The 20,955-nt window shown below is 39.4% G+C and overlaps 1 non-coding gene across 1 annotated transcript; it reads left to right on the top strand.

Annotated features, from left to right (window-relative positions):
* The first annotated feature begins 8,920 nt into the window (after nucleotides 1-8,920).
* Nucleotides 8,921-9,027, top strand: LOC130032692 (U6 spliceosomal RNA). The gene has a single exon (XR_008793868.1). It is a non-coding gene; the product is annotated as a U6 spliceosomal RNA (small nuclear RNA).
* Nucleotides 9,028-20,955: the final 11,928 nt, after the last annotated feature.

Here is a 20,955-nt window from a genome sequence, read left to right as displayed (position 1 = left end):
CAGTGGCAGTATCTCACGGTGATTCAACTAAAAAAATTAAAATAGATTCGACTTAGATGTTAGACAAAATTCCATCAAGTGCATTGAAGAACACATGGGCAAGTAACTCCATGATATAGGTTTCAGTGGTTTCTTCAATGATTTTACTCCATTTACAAAGAAAAAATCAAAACTAAAAGCATCCTTATCAAAAATAATTGGGAGAAGAAATAAACAGAAACTTTACCAAAGAAGTCATACCAATGACCTATAGAGGCACATGAAAAAATAACACCACTGATTATATGGGAAATTCAAACCACAATAGTGAGGTATCTTCCCAAATCAGTTAGAATAACCTATGTAAAAATCTAGACACAGTAAATGCCAATGGGAATATGAAGAAAAATATGATCCAGTTTACTGCTGGTGAGAATATAAACTGGTTCAGTCTTTGTGCGAAACAGTATGGAGATTCTCAAAAAATTAAAAACAAAGCTACCATAGGATCCAGAAATTCCACACTATCTAACTCCCAAATATGAAACACTAAATTTGAAAAGATATATTCACACCTATGTTCACTAAGATGTTATTTATAATTACCAAAATCTGGAAAGAACCCAAATGTCCAACAACAGATGAACGGATAAGATAGTTGTGGTATACTACTTGGCTACAAAATATATAATAATTTGCCTTTTGCCACAGCTTTGATAGAACTAGAAAAGTTATGATAAATAAATAAGTTAGAAAGAGGACAAATGCAGGGTAATCTCACCCCATTCAAACACTGTGATTTACAAAGTTGTCCACAGTTCAGTTATTTCAGGTATCCAATTTTCTAACACCAATACCCCTACCAGTGTGACCCTCCCTCCACAAATATCCCCAGTTTCCCACCCCCTCTCCCAAGCCTGCTCCCTTAGCAGGCACAAAATAATTTACTTTATATTGCTTGTTACAACATATATCTCACAATGTTGTTTCTAAAGTCATTGAGGATTTACTGAGCTGTTTGGTGCTAGTTGCACCTTCTGTGCTATTGCTTTCACTCATTGAGCTTAGTGGGCACAAAATCCCCATCTGCATTCTATACAAATTTCCTGTGCTCTAACTGAGCTATCAGTACAGTGAAATTTCTAGCTATGTGGGACTGTATATGCTGCAGAACTGGATAGAATCAGTAGCAGGGTATCTCTTTGAGATTAGTCCTGGAGCTAGGACTTTTATATGTCAGAGGAAGTCGGGTGTGAGTGGGGTGCTGGGCCTATCAGCAGGCCAAAAATTGCCTTACCCCCATCTCAAGTAGGCTCCAGAGGGCCGGAGCAATAGTATAGTGGGTATATATGGAGCGATAGCACAGCGGTAGGGCATTTACCTTGCAATCTGCCGGCCCGGGCTGAGCCGGGTTCAATTCCTCCGCCACTTTGGGAGGGCCTGGCAAGCTACCGAGAGTATCTCGCCCGCACAGCAAAGCCTGGCAAGCTACCCGTGACGTATTCGATATGCCAAACACAGTAACAAGTCTCACAATTGATTTAAAACAAAATGATAAAATGCTTAGAATAATTAGAGATAACATTATTATTACAAAAATTGAAATGTCAAGTAAATAGATTAAAAAGTGCATTAAACATTTGAAAAAAGTGAAAGTTTATTATGCAAAGTGAAATATTTGATGAATATTCATTAGAAAAATAAAATACTTGCTAAGGAAATATGATTGCTTCTGTGGTGTACAATACAAGTGAATTTAAAAAAATCCCTGGCAACACTTTGATCCACGAGAAATGATCCCTGATCCAGCAGTGATCTGAGTGCAGAGCCAAGAGTAAGGACTGAGCACAGCCAGATTTGGACCAAAAACAAACAAAAATTAATGATATATCTGAAAACAAAAAGAAAATTGGACATTAAATCTAAGTCAAAGAAAGAATTAACATAATCTTTACAAAGAATAACATTTTCAAGATATAACACACAATAATCCTAACATAAAATGTGATGAATATATTAAGTAGGTCTTAAATATACCAAGAATATAAAGAGTTTCTACAAGTCAAAAGTAAGCATGAAACATTTATATTAATAAAACTCATGGGAGATGTGAACACCAATTAAAAATCGCAGGTTTAGAAGATGTAAGGTTCATCTTGCCGACAAAGAAACAGCCCAGCGCCATGTTTCCAAAAGAACACAATACCACTGAACACTCCCAGTAGACTGGTCTGGGCTGTGAACTCTGAGGCCTCCTCAGAATATGGACAGGCAGATTCACTTTTCTTTCAAAGACACAGCAGCCTGCATCCACACCAGACACCTTCCGATGTAGAAATGGTCCAGTTCCAACTTTAATCTCAGAAACATGGTAGAACTTTACAAGAAAAAAATCCAGTCTCAACAAAAAATGGGGAGAAGAAATGAACAGACACTTTCTCAAAGACGAAATTAAAATGGTCAAAAGGCACTTGAAAAAAATACTCTACATCATTAATCATCAGGGAGATTCAAGTGAAAACAACAATGAGATATTATCTTACATCACAGAGATTGACACACATCAAAAAGAACAAGAACAACCAGTGCTGTCAAGGATGAGGAGAGAAAGATATTCTCATTCATTGTTGATTGTACTGTCAACTAGATCTGACATTTTGGAAAACAATGTGGGCAGTTCATAAGAAACTAGAAATTGAACTTCCATATGACTCAGCAATAACACTTCTGGGAATAAAACCTGGAGACCAAAAAACACACAGTAGAAATACCATCTGCACTTCTATGTTCTTTTCAACACTATTCCCAATGGCCAGAATCTGGAAACAACCCAAGTGCTCTAGAACAGATGACTGGATTTTAAAAAATTATAGTACATCTACAGAATGGAATACTATGTAGCTGTTAAGAATAATGAGGTAATGAGATTTGCTTATAAATGAATGGACATGGAGAGCATCAAGCTGAGTGAAAGGAGTCAAAAGGAGAGAGAGAGACAGAATGATTGTACTCATCTATGGGATATTTTTTTTAAAGTAGTATAAGACTAATACCCAAAGACAAGTAAAATAAGGGCCAGGAAGAATGTTCCATGGATGTGATCTTTGCCACAAGTGGAAGGGAGCAGAGAGGGCAGCTGGGATAGAGAAATTACCAGTAAGACAATGATAGTTGGGAATTATCACTCTGGCTAAAAACTGAGTGCTGAAAGTAGGTAAAGGGATATATATATACATATATATATATATATATATATATATATTGCACAGTGGTAGGGTGTGTAAACACACAAAAAATAAAAGGTCGGCGGTTAAGCCGCTTCCCCACTCCAGGGAGGTCGATGGCGATGGTCAGGCGAAGGAAGGAAACGAGGCCAAGCTGGTTGGTCTTAGTAGCCGTTTATTACATGGAAGAGATGTATGTCATGGAGGCCTCAGGAATCCTCGAGCACGTGCGCGCCTGAGAGCCCCAAAGATCCCCTTATATAGATCATAGACCCTCTAAAAGGCGCGGTACAGTGATGTCATCAAAAGGAGTTACAGAAAGAAAGTTGAGGCGGCAAACCATACATTGTTTCTTTACATCCACATTGTTTCCTTACATCCCAGGCCAGTAATACTGGCCTCCGGAAAGAAGATACAAAGCCAAGCTGAACCCTTTCACAAGCACTTTCACAAGCTGCAAGCACCTTGATTTGCATCCCAAAGACCAGCCTGGCTAGAGCTGGGAATCTACATCCCAAAGATCAATCCTGGCTACCACCTGAGATCTGCATATCTAAGACCAGCTAGGGCTCTGAGAGAAAGGGGAAACTGTCTCAATATACTGGAATCATTTACTGAAGACAGTTTGAAGGGGAGAAAGCAGTCTCATCCAAGCTAGTCAGGACACACAGGAAACTGCTTCTAGGACGTGTTTCTCCTCTCCTTGTCCAACCAACGTATAAGCATACATAATATTAATCATTTTGTATGGACACAGTAAGAAATACTTTGGGCTTATAGAATTGCTCTCCTAGGGCCATCTCGATCTCAGACTGCAGTGCTCAGGCCAGATATCTTTCGTATTCCTAGCAGCAGGGCCCTAGTCTCATCGTTACTATTGGATCATGACATAATGCCTATGATCAACCTCTTAACTTATAGTTAAGAATCGTGGCGCCTTGGCCTGGCCCATCGCGATGCCAGGGTAGCACATAACTTACCGGCTTGCCCTGGTTCCATCCAGTCCCACGTCGGGACCCTGCCCTTGGAGTGCTAGGAAGTGAGGGCAACTGAGGCTTAAACTGAGAAGGCAGATGCCCAGGGGTGAATAATATTCAAGGCCAATTAAATTCTAAGTTATAAAGCATAATATTAATTAATTGTCTTCCTGTATCCATACAAAAGGACATTACATTAAGGCAAACTGCTCAAAAGACATAAGGAGAGGAGAAAGGCAATATTAACTTACAGTACAGCTTCAGTGTCTAAGAAGGATGAGACCTTACAAATTGGTTGGGGAAGAGAGGATAGAAGTGGTTACAAGCAGACAAAGTAATGGGAGTGACTCGGGAGCACTGTGATGAGTGTGATTCCGATAAACCTAAGCTCCGTGTACTCCAACAGTAGGGCATTTGCCTTGCACACAGCCAACATCGCCGACTCGAGGTCGATTCCTCCACCCCTATTGGAGAGCCCGGCAAGCTACCAAGAGTATCTCACCCACACGGCAGATCCTGGCAAGCTATCCGTGACGTACTCCATATGCCAAACACAGTAACTACAAGTCTCATGGTGGAGATGTTACTGGGCCCGCTCGAGCAAATCGATAAACAATGGGAGGACTGTGATATATATATATATATATATATATATATATATATATATAAAACAACCTCTCTATGACCATGTTGCAAACCATAATGCCCAGAAGAAAAGAGAGAACCTCAGTCATTAACAAACTTGTAACTGTGTAACTCACAGTGATTCCATTTTTAAAAAAGAACTATGACCACAAAAATAGATGGCAAATCAAATCTGATGGCAAAGTTGAATTGAAGACCAACAAGGTCAATGACCCTAAAGGCTCAAATACCACTAACCAGCATAGTACTTCAGCAGACAATGACTTTAGTAACAACTTTGTGAGATATAACAACTAAAAAAATTGGCTTTTATTGACCTAAGTTTTGAGAATTCCATCTGCATTTGTGTTGTAGCAAAAAAAATGAAGTATATTTGTTTGTACCTTCAAAGTGGAAGACTGGGATAGTGGGTGGGAAACTGGGAACATTGCTGCAGCGAAGATCACACTGGTGGTGGAATTGGTGTTGGAACATTCATGGAATGCCTGGAACATATTATGAACAACTTGGTAAATCACGATCTTATAGTAAAAACGTTTTAAAGAAGATGTTAAATTCAAATTAAGTAGGCAAAGTAATGACCAAGTAAAATTAGAAAAATATTGGTAAAACTACTATTGACTAATAATAGTATACCCTTGATTCCTATTACAAGGCAAAGGAATACAAAGACTCTGACAGAAAGAAATATTTCATGTACAGTGAACACATAGACAATTCTTTAGGAAGTCCCCATATACCACTTTTTAAATATTTGAAATAGTAATATTCTATCTGTACCACTTTAAGATAGAAAAGGTTGAGAAGTTGTTTGAGCAACTCTTCATATACTACGCAGCTCATTATTAGTAATATAGGAAAAATAATATTATTTATTTCACTGTTCTACTTCTTAATTATTTTGTATGGACACAGTAAGAGATACATTAAGCTTATAGGGTGGCTGTCCTGGGGACATCTTGCATATTACAGTGCTCAGGCCAGATTAATATTTCCTAAGCCTATCAGGATCTTAATCTAGTTGTTACTTTTTGAGCTGGAGCAAGAGCACAGCGGGTAGGGCGTTTGCCTTGCATGCAGCTGACCCGGGTTCGATTCCCCTGTCCCTCTCGGAGAGCCTAACAAGCTACGGAGAGTATCCCGCATGCACAGCAGAGCTTGGCAAGCTCCCCGTGGCATATTCAATATGCCAAAAACAGTAACAAGTCTCACAATGGAGACGTTACTGGTGCCCACTTGAGAAAATTGATGAACAACGAGAGGACAGTGCTACAGTGCTATATAAGGGTGGTTGGTCACAACCTTGGTATCTGAGGTTTACTCCAAGCTGTGTATTCAGGGGTCACTTCTGACAGTGCTTAAGGGACCATATGTGGCCATAGATCCAATAGGGTCAGTCAAGGTAATGCAGACACCTTATACCCTATTCTATCTTTCCAGCCCCATATTTATTGCACTTTTAGTTTATACGTATGAGAGCAAATCCTTTTTTCCCTAAAGTTCCACTGAAAAATCTCAAATACAGTTTTTATGTGAGAAAATACTTTTTAAAAAATATTTTATTAGTGAAGCACCAAGAGGTACAGTTGTAGACTTACAAATATTTGTGCTTGGGTTTCAGTTATACAACAATCGAGTACCCATCCCTCCACCAGTGCCCATTTTCCACCACCAATGATCCCAGTATCCCTCCAATGCCCCCAACCCCTTGATCCGAACCCGCCTCTGTGTCAGGGCATTCCCTTTTGTTCTCTCTCTCCTTTTGGGTGCTGTGGTTTTCAAAAGAGGCATTGAGTGGCAATCATGTTCAGTCTATAGTCTACTTTTAACATGCATCTCCCATCCTGGGAGGATCCTCCCAACAACCTTTATTTGGTGCTCCCTTCTCTTTCTGAGCTGCCTTTTCCCCTAGCACGTGCGGCTGACCTCCAAGCCATGGAATAAACCTCCTGGTACTTATCTTGGCTATTCTTGGGTTTTGTCTCCTATTTTGTTACTTTATGTTCCCCAGATGAATGCAGTCTTTCTATGTCTGTCCCTTTCTTTCTGACTCATTTCACTTAGCATGATACTTTCCATGTAATACCACTTGAATGTAAATTTCATGACTTCATCTTTTCTAACATCTACATAGTACCCCATTGTGTAGATGTAACAAAGTTTCTATAACTAGTCATCTGTTCTCGGGTACACAAGTTTTTTCCAGATTCTGGCTATTGTAAACAGTGCTGCAATGAACATAGAAGTGCAGATGTCATTTCGACTGTACTTTTTTGCCTCTCTGGGATAGATACCTAGGAGTGATATTGCTGTGTCAAATGTGAGCTCAATTTCTAATTTTTTGAGAATCGTCCATACTGTTTTCCAAAAGGGCTGAACCAGTAGGCATTCCCACCAGCAGTAAAGGAGGGTCCCTTTCTGGCCACATCCGCACCAACACGTTTCTTTTGTTCTTTTGGTTTTTTTTAATTATTTTTATTAGTGAAACACCATGAGGTACAGTTATAGGCTTATAAATTTTTGTGCTTGGGTTTCAGTTATACAATTATCAAGTACCCATCCCTCCACCAGTGCCCATCCTCCACCACCACGGGTCCCAGTCTCTGTGGTGTGAGATTATATTTCATTGTTGTATTGATCTGCATCTCCCTGATGATTAATTATGTAGAGCATTTTCTCATGTGCCTTTTTGCCATTGGGATTTCTTTGAGAAAGTTTCTGTTCATTTTGTCACCCAATTTTTGATGGGGTTGGATGTTTTCTTCTTGTGGAGTTCAACCAGTACTTTGTATATCCTTCATATAAACACCTTGTCAGATAAATATTGGGCCAATATCCTTTCCCATTCTGTAGACTGTCTTTGTATTTTGGTTACTGTTTCTTTTGAGGTGCAGAAGCTTCTTAGTTTATGATAGTCCCATTTGTCTATCTTTGTTTTCACTTGCTTGGCCAGTGGTGTGACATCTTTGAAGATACCATTAGCTTTAATATCATGAAGGGTTTTGCCAACCTTGTCTTGAATGTACCTTATGGATTCCGGTCTTATGTTGAGGTCTTTAATCCATTTTGATCTTACTTTTGTACATGGTGTTAGGCAGAGATCTGAGCCCATTTATTTGCATGTAGCTGTCCAGTTTTGCCAGCACAATTTGTTAAAGAGGCTTTCCTTGCTCCATTTAACATTTATTGCTCCCTTATCAAAGCTTAGATGTTCATATGTTTGGGGGGAGGTGTCTGTATATTCAACCCTTAGGTTCCATTAGTCTACATCTCTGCCTTTGTTCCAGTACTGTGCTGTTTTAATTATTACTGCTTTGTAATAGTGTTTGAAGTTAGGGAGGTTGATTCCTCCCATTTTCTTTTTCCCAAGAATTGCTTTAGCTATTCGTGGGGGCTTATTGTTCCATATGAATTTCAGGAGTGTTTGCTTCATTTCTTTGAAGAATGTCATGGGTATTATTATAGGGATCGCATTGAATTTGTACAATGTTTTGGGGAGTATAGCCATTTCGGCCATGTTAATTCTCCCGATCCATGAGCAGGGGATATCTTTCCATTTTTTTGTCCTCTTTTATTTCCTTAAGTAGTGTTTTGTAGTTTTCTTTGTACAGGTTCTTTACTTCCTTAGTTAATCTGATTCCTAGGTACTTGATTTTCTAGGGCACAATTGTGAACAGGATTGTTTTTTTTATGTGACTTTCTTCTCTCTCACTATTTGCCTATCGGAACCCATGAGCTTTTGGGTATTGATTTTATAGTCTGAAACTTTACTAGACAAGTCTATTGTTTCTAGGAGTTTCTCGGTAGAGATTTTAGGGTTCTCTGAGTATAGTATCATATCGTCTGTGGAGAGTGAGATCTTGAGATTTTCCTTTCATACCTGAATGCCCTTAATATCTTTTTCTTGCCTAACTACTATTGCAAGTACTTCCAGTACTATATTGAACAGCAATGGAGAGAGTGGGCATCTTTGTCTCAACCTGATCTTAGAGGAAAGGTCCTTAGTTTTTCCCCATTGAGGATAATGCTTGCCATGTGTTTTTCATAGATGGCTTTGACTATCTTGAGGAAAGATTCTTCAAAACCCATTTTGGTGTGCTCACTTCAGCAGCACATACACTAAAATTAGAATGATACAGAGAAGATTAGCATGGCACCTGCGCAAGGATGACCCTCAAATTCGTGAAGTGTTTTATATTTTTAAGGCCACCGCTGAGCACGGAGCAGCGGGGGTAGATGCCTTCTCTTCCTGGTAACGGTACCACCTCTGTCTGAGGCCACCTTCACTGGAGGAAGTGTGGGCTGCCTTGTATGAAACATGGCAAGCATGTAGGCACCTTCTTGATTTTTCTTCAGTTTTAATATTGACTAAAATTTGCTTCCTCTCTTCTGGAGAATACAGACAGATAATGTAGTTTTATATGGAACAAATTGTCAGTGGTCGCCCCTGTCATACTCTATTATTTCTCGAACAAAAAATAAAATTATGTTGCAAAAAAAACCATTTTGGTGAGATTTTTCATCATAAACGGGTGCTGGAACTTGTCGAAAGCTTTCTTTGTATAAAGTAACAAAATATGAGATTAATACCCAAGAATAGCTGAGATCAGCACCAGGAGGATTACTCCATGGCTTAGAGGCCAGCCGGGCATTCTAGGGGAAAGGGCAGCTCAGATAGAGAAGGGAGCACCAAATAAAGGGTGTTTGAAGGATCCTCCCAGGAAGGGAGATCCATGTTGAAAGTAGACTATGGACTGAACATGATTGCCACTCAATACCTCTTTTGCAGACCACAACACCCAAAAGGAGAGAGAGAACAAAAGGGAATGCCCTGCCACAGAGGCAGAGTGGGATGGGGAGGATGGGGGTGGGAGGGATATTATCCATGGTGGTGGAAAATGGACACTGGTGGAGGGATGGGTATTTGATCATTGTATAATCGAAACACAAGCACAAAAAATTGTAAATCTACAACTGTACCTCATGGTGTTTCACTAATAAAAATTTTTAAAAAAGCATTCTCTGCATCTATTGATATGATCATATGGTTTTTACCTTTTCTTTTGTTGATATGATGGATTTTGTTGATTAATTTTAGAATGTTAAACCATTCTTGCATCACTGGGATGAATCCTACTTGGTCATGGTGTATGATCTTTTTGATGAGTTGTTGAATTCTATTTGCTAGTATTTTGTTGAAAACTTTGCATCCATATTCATCAGGGATATCGGCCTATAGTTTTATTTTCTTGTAGTGTCTTTGTTTCCTTTTGGTATTAGAGAGATATTGGTTTCATAGAAACTGTTTGGGAGATTTTCTGTTTCTTCAATTTCTTGGAAAAGCTTGAGAAGAACTGGCAATAGTTCATCTTTTAATGTTTGGAAAAATTTGCTAGTGAATCCATCTGGACCTGGGCTTTTGTTTTTGGGAAGACTCCTGATTACAGTTTCAAGTTCCTTGATGTTAATAAGTCTATTCAGGTACTCTAGAGCTTCTTGATTCAGCCTTGAGAGATTATAGGATTCCAGGAATTTATTTATTTTGTCGAGGTTCTCTTGTTTTGTGGCATAAAGACTTGCAAAGTAGTCTCTGATGATCACTTAAATTTCTTTGGTTTCTGATGTGATATCCCCCTTCTCATTTCTGATTCGGTTTATTAGGGTTCTCCCTCTCTATCTTTGTGAGTCTTGCTAGTGGTTTATCTATGTTATTTATTTTTTCTAAGAACCAGCTCTTGGTTTCATAGATCTTTTGGATTGTTTTTTTGATTTCCATGCCATTGATTTCTGCTCTAAATTTTATGGTCTATTTTCTTCTGCCTGATTTGGGCTCCTTTTGTTGATCCTTTTCTAAGATCTTGAGCTGTGAAGCCAAGTTGTTTATGTGGGCCCTTTCTTCCTTCCTGAGAAATGCTTGCAGAGTTATAAATTTTCCCCTTAACACGGCTTTAGCTGCATCCCCTAGGTTCTGGTACTTCATGTCTTCATTCTCATTTGTTTCTAGGTTATCTTCTGATTTTGTCCTTGTGTCCTTCCTGACCCACTCATTGTTCAACATTGAGCTGTTTAATTTTCAGGTGTTTGATTTGGTTCTCCGTGTCTGTGTGTGATTCACTTCTATTCTAAGTGCATCATGGTCTGAAAAAATTGTTGAAACCATTTCTATCTTCCTGATTCTGTTGAGGTATGTTTTGTGTCATAGCACATGGTCTATTTTGGAAAAAGTTCCGTGTGCACTGGAGAAGAATGTGTATTCTTTCTTTTTGGGATGTAAAGCCCTGTATAGGTCTATAAGCCCTCTCTCTTCTATTTCTTCTTTCAATGCCAATGTTTCCTTACTGGGTTTTGTTCTTGTTGATCTATCCAGAGGAGAAAGGCAATGTTGAAGTCTCCAGCTACTATTGTGTTGCTTGCGATGTCCTCCTTAAAATCTTTTAGCAGTTGTTTTAAATATTTAGCTGTTCCCTCATTAGATGCATATACATTTAAGAATGTGATTTCTTCCTGCTGTACATATTGCTTGATGAATAGAAAATAGCCTTCACTGTTCCTTCTAATCTTTTTCAACCTGAAATTGATGTTGTCGGATACTAGTATGGCCACCCCAGCTTTTTTGAGGGGCTTTTTGCTTGCAGGATTGTTTTCCATCCTGTAACTTTGAGTCTGTATTTGCTCTGAGTGTTGAGATGAGTTTCTTGTAGGCAGCAGAATGTTGGGTTCTGTCTCCGAATCCTATCCAAAGAAATTTCATTCTGAACTTTAACAAAGACTGCCTGTTATTCTGAGAGTATGTGTAAAGCCTCAGAAGCTTCTTAAGGGGAATTACCAGAAGTAAACTTTCCAGGATAATGGTTTACTTGGGACCCAGGTCTGATCTCCAAGTCTAGAGCAGAGCTCCTCAGGCTTCTTGAGTAATTGTGATTCAAAACTCAGGAAAAAAGTAGAAAATTATCAAAGATTGATTTCATATGCTCTGGAGACCTCACAAGAAAGAAGCATCCTGTGTGGTTCTAGAGGTCTTCAGCATTTCCTATATCTCTCATTTTGTATTGTAAAAGTAGGTAACTACCTCACCAGGACAATTTGAGAAATGGCTTAACAGGTGCCTAATATGAAAACCCAGCCCTATGACCATAGGACCTGGATCCACCATTACTTATTTCCACTGAAGCTTGGAAAGTTACATCCTAAAATGTAATGTATCATCCAAATGGCGCCCATTAATTCATTAGTATTGACTATCCAGATTCAGTGATAAATCAGCCTAAAAAAGATTCCAGGTAGACCCAGCCTCCACCAGTCCCAGAGCTTTGAAGCTTTAGCAGAGGATAGAGCAGACTGAGTCCCAATCATGCCAAGGGTCCAGCACTTCACCCATCCACATTAGGCTGTCACAAGTGCTAAAGAAAGGAATCTCTGAGAGATGCCAGCAGTTGAGTTATTCTAAGTAGGCCTGGACACCACCAGGCCCAGATTTCTGGAGTCTTAGATGTGTGGGGTCAGGCTAAGTCCCCACCCTGCCAAAGGCCAAGCACTCTACCCACCCACATCTCAGAGAAATGCCAAAGAGACACTGACAGCTGATCATCCCAGCCCCAAAGCCCCTGAAGCGTGCAGCCATACAACGACTCCAAATTTCATAAGGCTGACATCCCCGTAGAAGCACAGAAAATTAGATAGGAAAATTGAGTAGAAACCCACTAAGCTCAATGAGTGAAAACAATAACACAGAAGGCTCAACTCTCACCTAACAGCTCAGTATATCCTCAGGACATGACTTTAGCAAGAACATTGCGAGATACAAGTTTTAGCAAGCAATATAAAGTAAGTTATTTTGTGCTGCTAAGGAGGTGTGCTTGAGGGGCTGGGAAACTGTGGACATTGGAGGAGGTAAGGGCACATTGGTGGTGGACTGGTGTTGAAATATTTAATACATGAACTGTATTGTGCACGACTTTGTAAATCTGTAGTGCTGCACTGTAGCACTGTCCTCCCGTTGTTCATCGATTTGCTCAAGCAGGGACCAGTAACGTCTCACAACTTGTGAGACTTGTTGTTACTGTTTTTGGCATATCAAATATGTCACGGAGAGCTTGCCAGGCTTTGCCGTGCTTTGTAAATCATGATGTTTGAATAAAGTTTCCTTCAAAAATAAAAGTAGACTTAAAAAGAGAAAAGTTTATGTAAATATTTGGACACTGGGGTTTGGGAAAATAGCTTGAAGAGCATCAACAATCGTTCTCAACATTGTAAAGTCTTGAGCCTCACTATATGGGCAATACCGAGCTCTGTACTCAGGTGGTGCTGAGGGAAACATACACCGTACCTGAATCTAACCAAGGTTAACCACATGCAAGGCAAGTAGCTTAACCCTTGTACTATCTCTTAATTCTTCAAATGTTCTTTATCTATCTTCCTCTTAAAGATTTTGTTATCGAAAAAAAGAACTGAATAAGAGTCGGACTTTACTAGGGAGGATGCCTAGATCACCTTTGATCCCAGAGTATAGGGAAGAGAAGGAAAGAAATTAGTGGGGGTAAGGAAGAAGATGATAAAGAGAAGTAATGGAGAAACATGGGCCAGGGTCCTCTGGTGTACTTCAGATGCAGGAAAGTGGTATAGCTATATATTCAAAGTATAGACTCAGCAACACTCCTAACATGAAATCTAAACTACAGACACTAAACTTTTATATGTGCCTGTAAAGGTGACAGGTAGGAGAGTGGGGGGCTTGGAGGGAATATGGAAACATTCATGAAGATAAATTGACACTGGTGGTGGGATTGGTTTTGGAATGTTGTGTACCTATGATTCATCTATTAATAACTTTGTAAATAATGGCTCTTTAAATTAAAAAACTTTAAAGATAAAAATAGAGACTATACAGAAAGGAAAACAACAAGTTCAGAAGGATATCTACCATCATAGTCTGGAAAACAACTTCCAAGTGAGTGAAAATTGGTCTGGTCTTATGCCCAGCAGAGCTAGGATGATGTAACCATTTATACATATTTACACATATTCTTTTTCAGGAAAATCATGCACATTCATGAGGGGAAAGGGTGAGCATACACTGTTGAGGTCATGAAATGGACATACATCACATGTACAAAAAATGGTTTAAAAATGTGATTGGGGATATGTTTTAGCATGGTAACAAGAAGAGTGGCTGGAGATCAAGACTATGACATAGTCTCCACAAAATGGTACTATCCAGTCAGGGTCCTGGGGTTCAAATCATTACAAAAGTATATTGATGTTCTGTACTGGCCCAGTCAGAGACAAGAGAACACAATGAGATGACTTGTCTGAGCAAGAATCTGTCACATTCTCCAAACTACAGGCCTCAAAGAGTAATCTGCCTTAGTTTTTTCCCAACCTCAGATAATTAACCTTTGAAAGGTTAATCAACTTGCACAAAGGTAATCAGTGACTATGCTCGACAGTACATAAACTCACCATGTGAGTTGAACCTAAACATTTCCTGCACATCTGCTTCACTCAGACAATATGTTTTTCAACTAGAACATAGAAACAGTGAAGACACCATCCTCTCTCTCAAGGATCTCAGGCTACTTTAAATATGTAGATACTGTCAGGAACAAGTGACAGCAGAAGCAAATACTATGATAATGGAAACAAGCACAAAGATAACTCATGTAAAATGAATCTTAACCAGACTGGGAAATGAAATTACAGCAAGATAAAGAGGAGCATCCTGAAGAAATATTTGTTTATTTATTTTTTTACTCTAAACCCCATGCTATCAATATACTCATGATGGTAAACTTCATAATTCTTTGATGCTTTGGATTTAGCAGCCCACGAATAAAATATAGCAGGTTCAAGATTCCAGCCCATCCATCTTTCCCAATTTCTAACTGAGACCCTTACAGCTGTGACTATAATACTGGTCAAGCTTTCAAGCCCTGATCTCATAGTCAAAACCTTAATGGAATTAACTTTGATAATTCTTCCTCTTCAATTTATGGGACATTGGAAAAGAGGGAGACCCAAGTAATCTGGGAGTGTTTAAGTTCAGGTTCTGCCTCACTGAAAATGATATATTCTCGTTGGATTGAAAATACCTAATCAAAATCAAAGATATTAAGTGTTTACTATGTGCTAAATACTTGTTTACTATGTGCTAAATACTGTGCTAAACTTTTTGTAGATATCGTCTCATTTCAGCCTCCAACAGTAGATACTATTAACAATTCTAACTTACAGATAAGGAAATGGAGAGATCATATGACTTAGCAGAGCCTGGGATTCTAATTAACATTCAGATCCTCTATCCTTGAATTGTAAGTTCAATTAATATAAGCTTGTCATTTCTATAAGTGAAAGATTATGTTAACTAACTACTTTATCCTATAATAAGGAAACAGAAGCCCAAAGAGAAAAAGTGAGTCATTCAAAGTACCATAGCTTGTTAGTGGCTGAGCTAAGATTAAGATGAGACTCTTAAATCCCTTCTCTCAAACTCAGTATATCAGAAAGTTTTTTCAAACACATAATCCAGAACCCTAAACCCATACTACATGAGTGATTTAGCATAAGTACCCTAAAAAGATTCCTAGCTCAATTCCCAAATCCAAAATGTCTGACAGGCTGAGACTGTCCTTGCAAACAAAATCAGCTGTTTCCAGAAGACTCTAGCAGTCCCTTTGCAACACAATTCTTAGAACTAATCCAGCTACACTCTCCCTGGTATAGGCTCAATTTCTTTTATATGCATCTCACTTCCTTGTCATGATTGACTCAGAATATTTTCATATACAACTCATTCCCTTTCCAAAATTGGCTACAGGTTTCTTGATCACCCATTTCCCAAAATTAACTTATCTCTAGAAATTAGAAATTTCCCACCTAACAGTACTAGAGACATATAATATTCTATCCCAAGACTTCTCTAGGAGGGCTCTCTCTTTGGAAGCCCCACTATGTCAGTATGACAAGCATACTCCTTTGGGGATGAGTGATTTATGGACCACAAAAAACTGGTAATCAGGGTTTACTTAAGACTCTATTCTCAGGTATCAATCCTGGTGGTGCTCAGGGGACCTTAGGTAGTACTGGGTCTGTCTCAATGCATGGCAAGTGCCTCCAACTCTGTACTATCTCTCAACTTCTACTCTTTTAATAAACTTGCTTTGTTCTTATCTAAACCACCACAAACTGATAAATTCTCTTACCTCCGTAATGTTCAGAATGGTTGCCTGTGTTCAACCTTGTCCCCCTTCACTGCATATTCTAAATCTGTGGAGGTAGTACCTGAGAATATGAATTTAAAGAAGGGGCATTCCCCAGACGCCAGGAGACAAAGCTGATCTGAGCCTCTCTGTCTCTCTCTTTCCGCCACCCAAGCCGAGCTGGTCTCTTCTCCCCACCCAGTCTTTACTTCCCTGACACACACCAGGTATCCGTGGGGGTGTGGCCACTTTAGAAGTGGGCGTGGATTTTAAAGTGGGCGTGGTCTAATTTTCAGTGGGACAATGCTCACGTGGCCGCAGGTAGTTCACTCAAATCAAGAAATCTCACCCCTACTCCTACACAACAACATGAAGAAACAACATAAATCCCCGCCACAGGGAGATGACCAGGAAATAAGTCCAGAAGCCTCCGTAGGTGCTAGCCATCTTAAGGACCTCTCTGACAAGGAATTCAGATATGAAGTCATTAAGATGTTCAATCAACTCGATGAAACAGTCAGACAGATATCCGCTAAATTGAAAGAGGACATGAAAGAAACAATCGGTCGCACAATTGACAAAATACAGCAAGAAATGAGAGCCAAAATTGGAAAGCTTCACACAGAAATGGCACGCATCAAAGATTTCATAGATGAAGTCAAAAATAGAATGCCCTCAAAAATAGAATGACCACAGCTGAGGAAAGAATCAGTGAGCTGGAAGATCAGCTGCACCAAGCCAACATGCAACAACAAGCAGTGGCGAAGGACCTCAAAATTGCTCTACAGAGAATCAGAGTCCTATGAGATGACTCCAAAAGAAGCAACATTAGAATCATTGGACTACCAGAAGCTCAGGGAAACAATCCCAATGAAAAAACCATGGTTAAACAAATCATCGCCGAGAAATTCCCAGAGCTCCACAATACAGCCATTCAGATTCAAGAAGCCTGAAGGGTGCCAGCTAAAAGAGACCCCAACAGAAACACTCCAAGACATATTATAGTTAGAATGATCAATGCTGCTGATAGAGACACAATACTGCAAGCAGCAAAGGCAAAAAAAGGAAATCACACACAAAGGAGCACCCCTGAGATTCACAGCAGACCTATCAGAGGCAACCCTCCAAGCCGAAGGCAGTGGCGAGATATAGTGAAAAAACTCACTGAAATGAATGCTTCACCAAGAATACTCTATCCGGCTAAACTCTCACTCAAAATCGAAGGAAAGCTACACTATTGTCTAGACAAACAGCAGCTCAGGAACTTCATAGACTCAAAACCAAACCTAAAACAAGGCCTAAAGGGGCTACTACAAAACAAGACAAACCCTGCAACCAAAACACACCCGCAAAGAAACATGACACAAAACCCCATAAACATACTCTCTCTCATTGTCAACGGTCTAAATTCACCATTTAAGAGACACAGAGTGGCAAAATGGATACAGAGACAGAACCCAACATTCTGCTGCCTACAAGAAACTCATCTCAACACTCAGAGCAAACACAGACTCAAAGTCAAAGGACGGAAAACAATTCTGCAAGCAAAGAGCTCCTGCAAAAAAGCTGGGGTGGCCATACTAGTATCCGACAACATTAATTTCACCTTGAAAAAGACTAGAAGGGACAGTGAAGGCCATTTTCTCTTCATCAAGGGATACATACAGCAGGAAGAATTCACACTCTTGAATGTACATGCACCTAATGAGGGAACAGCTAAATATTTAAAACAACTGCTAAAACATTTTAAGGAGGACATTGCAAGCAACACAATAGTACTTGGAGACTTCATCATTGCCTTATCACCTCTGGATAGATCAACAAGAACAAAACCCAGCAAGGAATCATTGGCATTGAAAGAAGAAATAGAAGAGAGGGCTTATAGACCTATACAGGGCTTTATACCCCAAAAAGAAAGAATATACATTCTTCTCCAGTGCACACAGAACTTTTTCCAAAATAGACCATGTGCTAGGACACAAAACATACCTCAACAGAATCAGGAAGATAGAAAGAGTATCAGCCATCTTTTCAGACCATGATGCACTGAGGATAGAAGTGAATCACACACAGACACGGAGAACCAAATCAAACACGTAGAAATTAAACAACTCGATGCTGAACAACGAGTGGGTCAGGAATGAAGTCAAGGACAAAATCAAAAGATACTTGGAAACAAATGAGAATGAAGACACGAGCTACCAGAACCTATGGGATGCAGCGAAAGCCGTATTAAGGGGAAAATTTATAGCTCTGCAAGCATATCTTAGGTCTGTAGAAACGATGCACATAAACAACTTGACCTCACAGCTTGAGACCTTAGAAAAGTATCAACAGAAAGAGCCTAAATCAGGCAGAAGGAAAGAGATCATAAAGCTTACAGCAGAAATCAACGATATGGAAACCAAAGAAACAATCCGAAAGATCAATGAAACCAAGAGCTGGTTCTTCGAGAAAATAAACAAGATAGATAAACCACTAGCAACACTCACAAAGAAACAGAGAGAAAACCCTAATAAACCGAATCAGAAATGAGAAGGGATATCACAACAGAAACCAAAGAAGTCCAAAAGATCATCAGAGACTACTTTGAAAGTCTGTATGCCACGAAGCAAGAGAACCTAGAAGAAATGGACAAATTCCTGAACTCCTATAATCTCCCAAAGCTGAATCAAGAAGATCTGGAGTATCTGAATAGACCTATTAACATCAACGAAATAGAAACTGCAATCAAAAATCTTCCCCAAAACAAAAGCCCGGGTCCAGATGTATTCACTAGCGAATTTTTCCAAACATTTAAAGAGGACCTGCTGCCAGTCCTTCTCAAGCCTTTCCAGGAAATTGATAAAACGAAAACTATCCCAAACAGTTTCTATAAGGCCTATATCTCTCTAATACCAAAAGGAAACAAAGACACCACAAGAAAATTACAGGCCGATATCCCTGATGAACAAGGATGCAAAGATTCTCAACAAAATACTAGCAAATAGAATTCAACTACTCATCAAAACGATCATACACCATGACCAAGTAGGATTTATCCCGGGGATGCAAGACTGGTTTAACACTCGGTAATCAATCAACATAATCCACCATATCAACAAAAGAAAAGATAAAAATCATATGATCATATCAATAGACGCAGAGAAGATCCAGTCATTTGACAAGATCCAGTACCCATTAATGATGAAAAACCCTAGCCAAAATGGGGATAGAGGAGACTTTTCTCAATATAGTTAAAGCCATCTACCACAAGCCTACAGCATGCATCGTCCTCAATGGCGAAAAACTGAGAGCCTTCCCTCTAAGATCAGGGACGAGACAAGGATGTCCACTGTCTCCACTGCAGTTCAATATAGTACTGAAAGTGCTTGCAATAGCGATTTGGCAAGAAAAAGATATTAGGGGCATCCAGGTAGGAAAAGAAGAAATCAAGCTCTCACTATTTGCAGATGATATGATACTAAGAAAATCCTAAAACCTCTACCAAGAAACTTCTAGAAACAATCGGCTTGTATAGTAAAGTGGCAGGCTATAAAATCAATGCCCAAAAGTCCATGGTTTTCCTATATGCAAATAGTGAAAGAGAAGAAAGTGACATGAAGAAAACAATCCCATTCACAATTGTGCCCCAGAAAATCAAGTACCTAGAAATCACCTTAACTAAGGAAGTAAAGGACCTGTACAAAGAAAACTACAAAACGCTTCTTCAGGAAATAAAAAAGGATACGAGGAAATGGAAAAATATCCCCTGTTCATGGATCAGGAGAATTAACATTGTCAAAATGGCAATACTTCCCAAAGCACTGTATAAATTCAACGCAATCCCTATTAAGATACCCATGACATTCTTCAAAAAAGTGGAGCAAACATTCCTGAAATTTATATGGGACAATAAGCCCCCACGAATAACTAAAGCAATTCTTGGGAAAAAGAAAATGGGAGGAATCAACCTCCCAAACTTCAAACTCTAATACAAGGCAGTAATAATTAAAACAGCATGATACTAGAACAAAGGCAGAGCTGTAGACCAACGGAACAGGGTTGAGTATACTGACATCTTCCCACAAGCATACGAGCATCTGGTCTTCGATCAGGGGGCAAGAAAAGTGAAGTGGAGCCGGAAAAGCCTCTTTAACAAATTATGCTGGCAAACCTGGACTGCTACATGCAATAAAATGGGCTCAGATCTCTGCCTAACTCCATGTACAAAAGTAAGATCTAAGTGGATTAAAGACCTCAACATCAGAACAGAATCTATAAGGTACATTGAGGAAAAAGTTGGCAAAACCCTTGATGACATAGAAGCTAATGGTGTCTTCAAAGATGTCACACTGCTGGCCAAACAAGTGAAAATAGAGATAGATAAATGGGACTATCTTAAACTAAGAAGCTTCTGCACCTCAAAAGAAACAGTGACCAAAATACAAAGACAGTCTACAGAATGGGAAAGGATATTCGCCAACTACACATCGGATAAGGGGTTAATTTCAAGGATATACAAAGTACTGGTTGAACTCCACAAAAAGAAAACAATCAACCCCATCAAAAAATGGGGAGATGAAATGAATAGAAACTTTCACAAAGAAGAAATCCGAATGGCTAAAAGGCACATGAGAAAATGTTCCACATCATTAATCATCATGGAGATGCAGATCAAAACCACAATGAGATATCACTTCACACCACAGAGACTGGCCCATATCCACAAGAACAAAAGCAACCCGTGTTGGCGCGGATGTGGTGAGAAAGGGACACTCCTTCACTGTTGGTGGAAATGTCGACTGGTTCAGCCCTTTTGGAAAACAGTATGGACGATTCTCAAAAAAAGTAGAAATTGAGCTCCCATTTGATCCAGCAATACCACTCCTGAGAATATATCTCAGAGAGGCAAAATAGTATAGTCGAAGTGACATCTGCACTTGTTTGTTCATT

Source organism: Sorex fumeus, unplaced genomic scaffold (assembly GCF_029834395.1).
Source record: "Sorex fumeus unplaced genomic scaffold, SorFum_2.1 ptg000050l, whole genome shotgun sequence".
NCBI classification, from domain to species: domain Eukaryota; kingdom Metazoa; phylum Chordata; class Mammalia; order Eulipotyphla; family Soricidae; genus Sorex; species Sorex fumeus.
The sequence above is the reverse complement of the archived record's forward strand: the minus strand, read 5'-3'. Positions and strand labels throughout refer to the sequence as shown.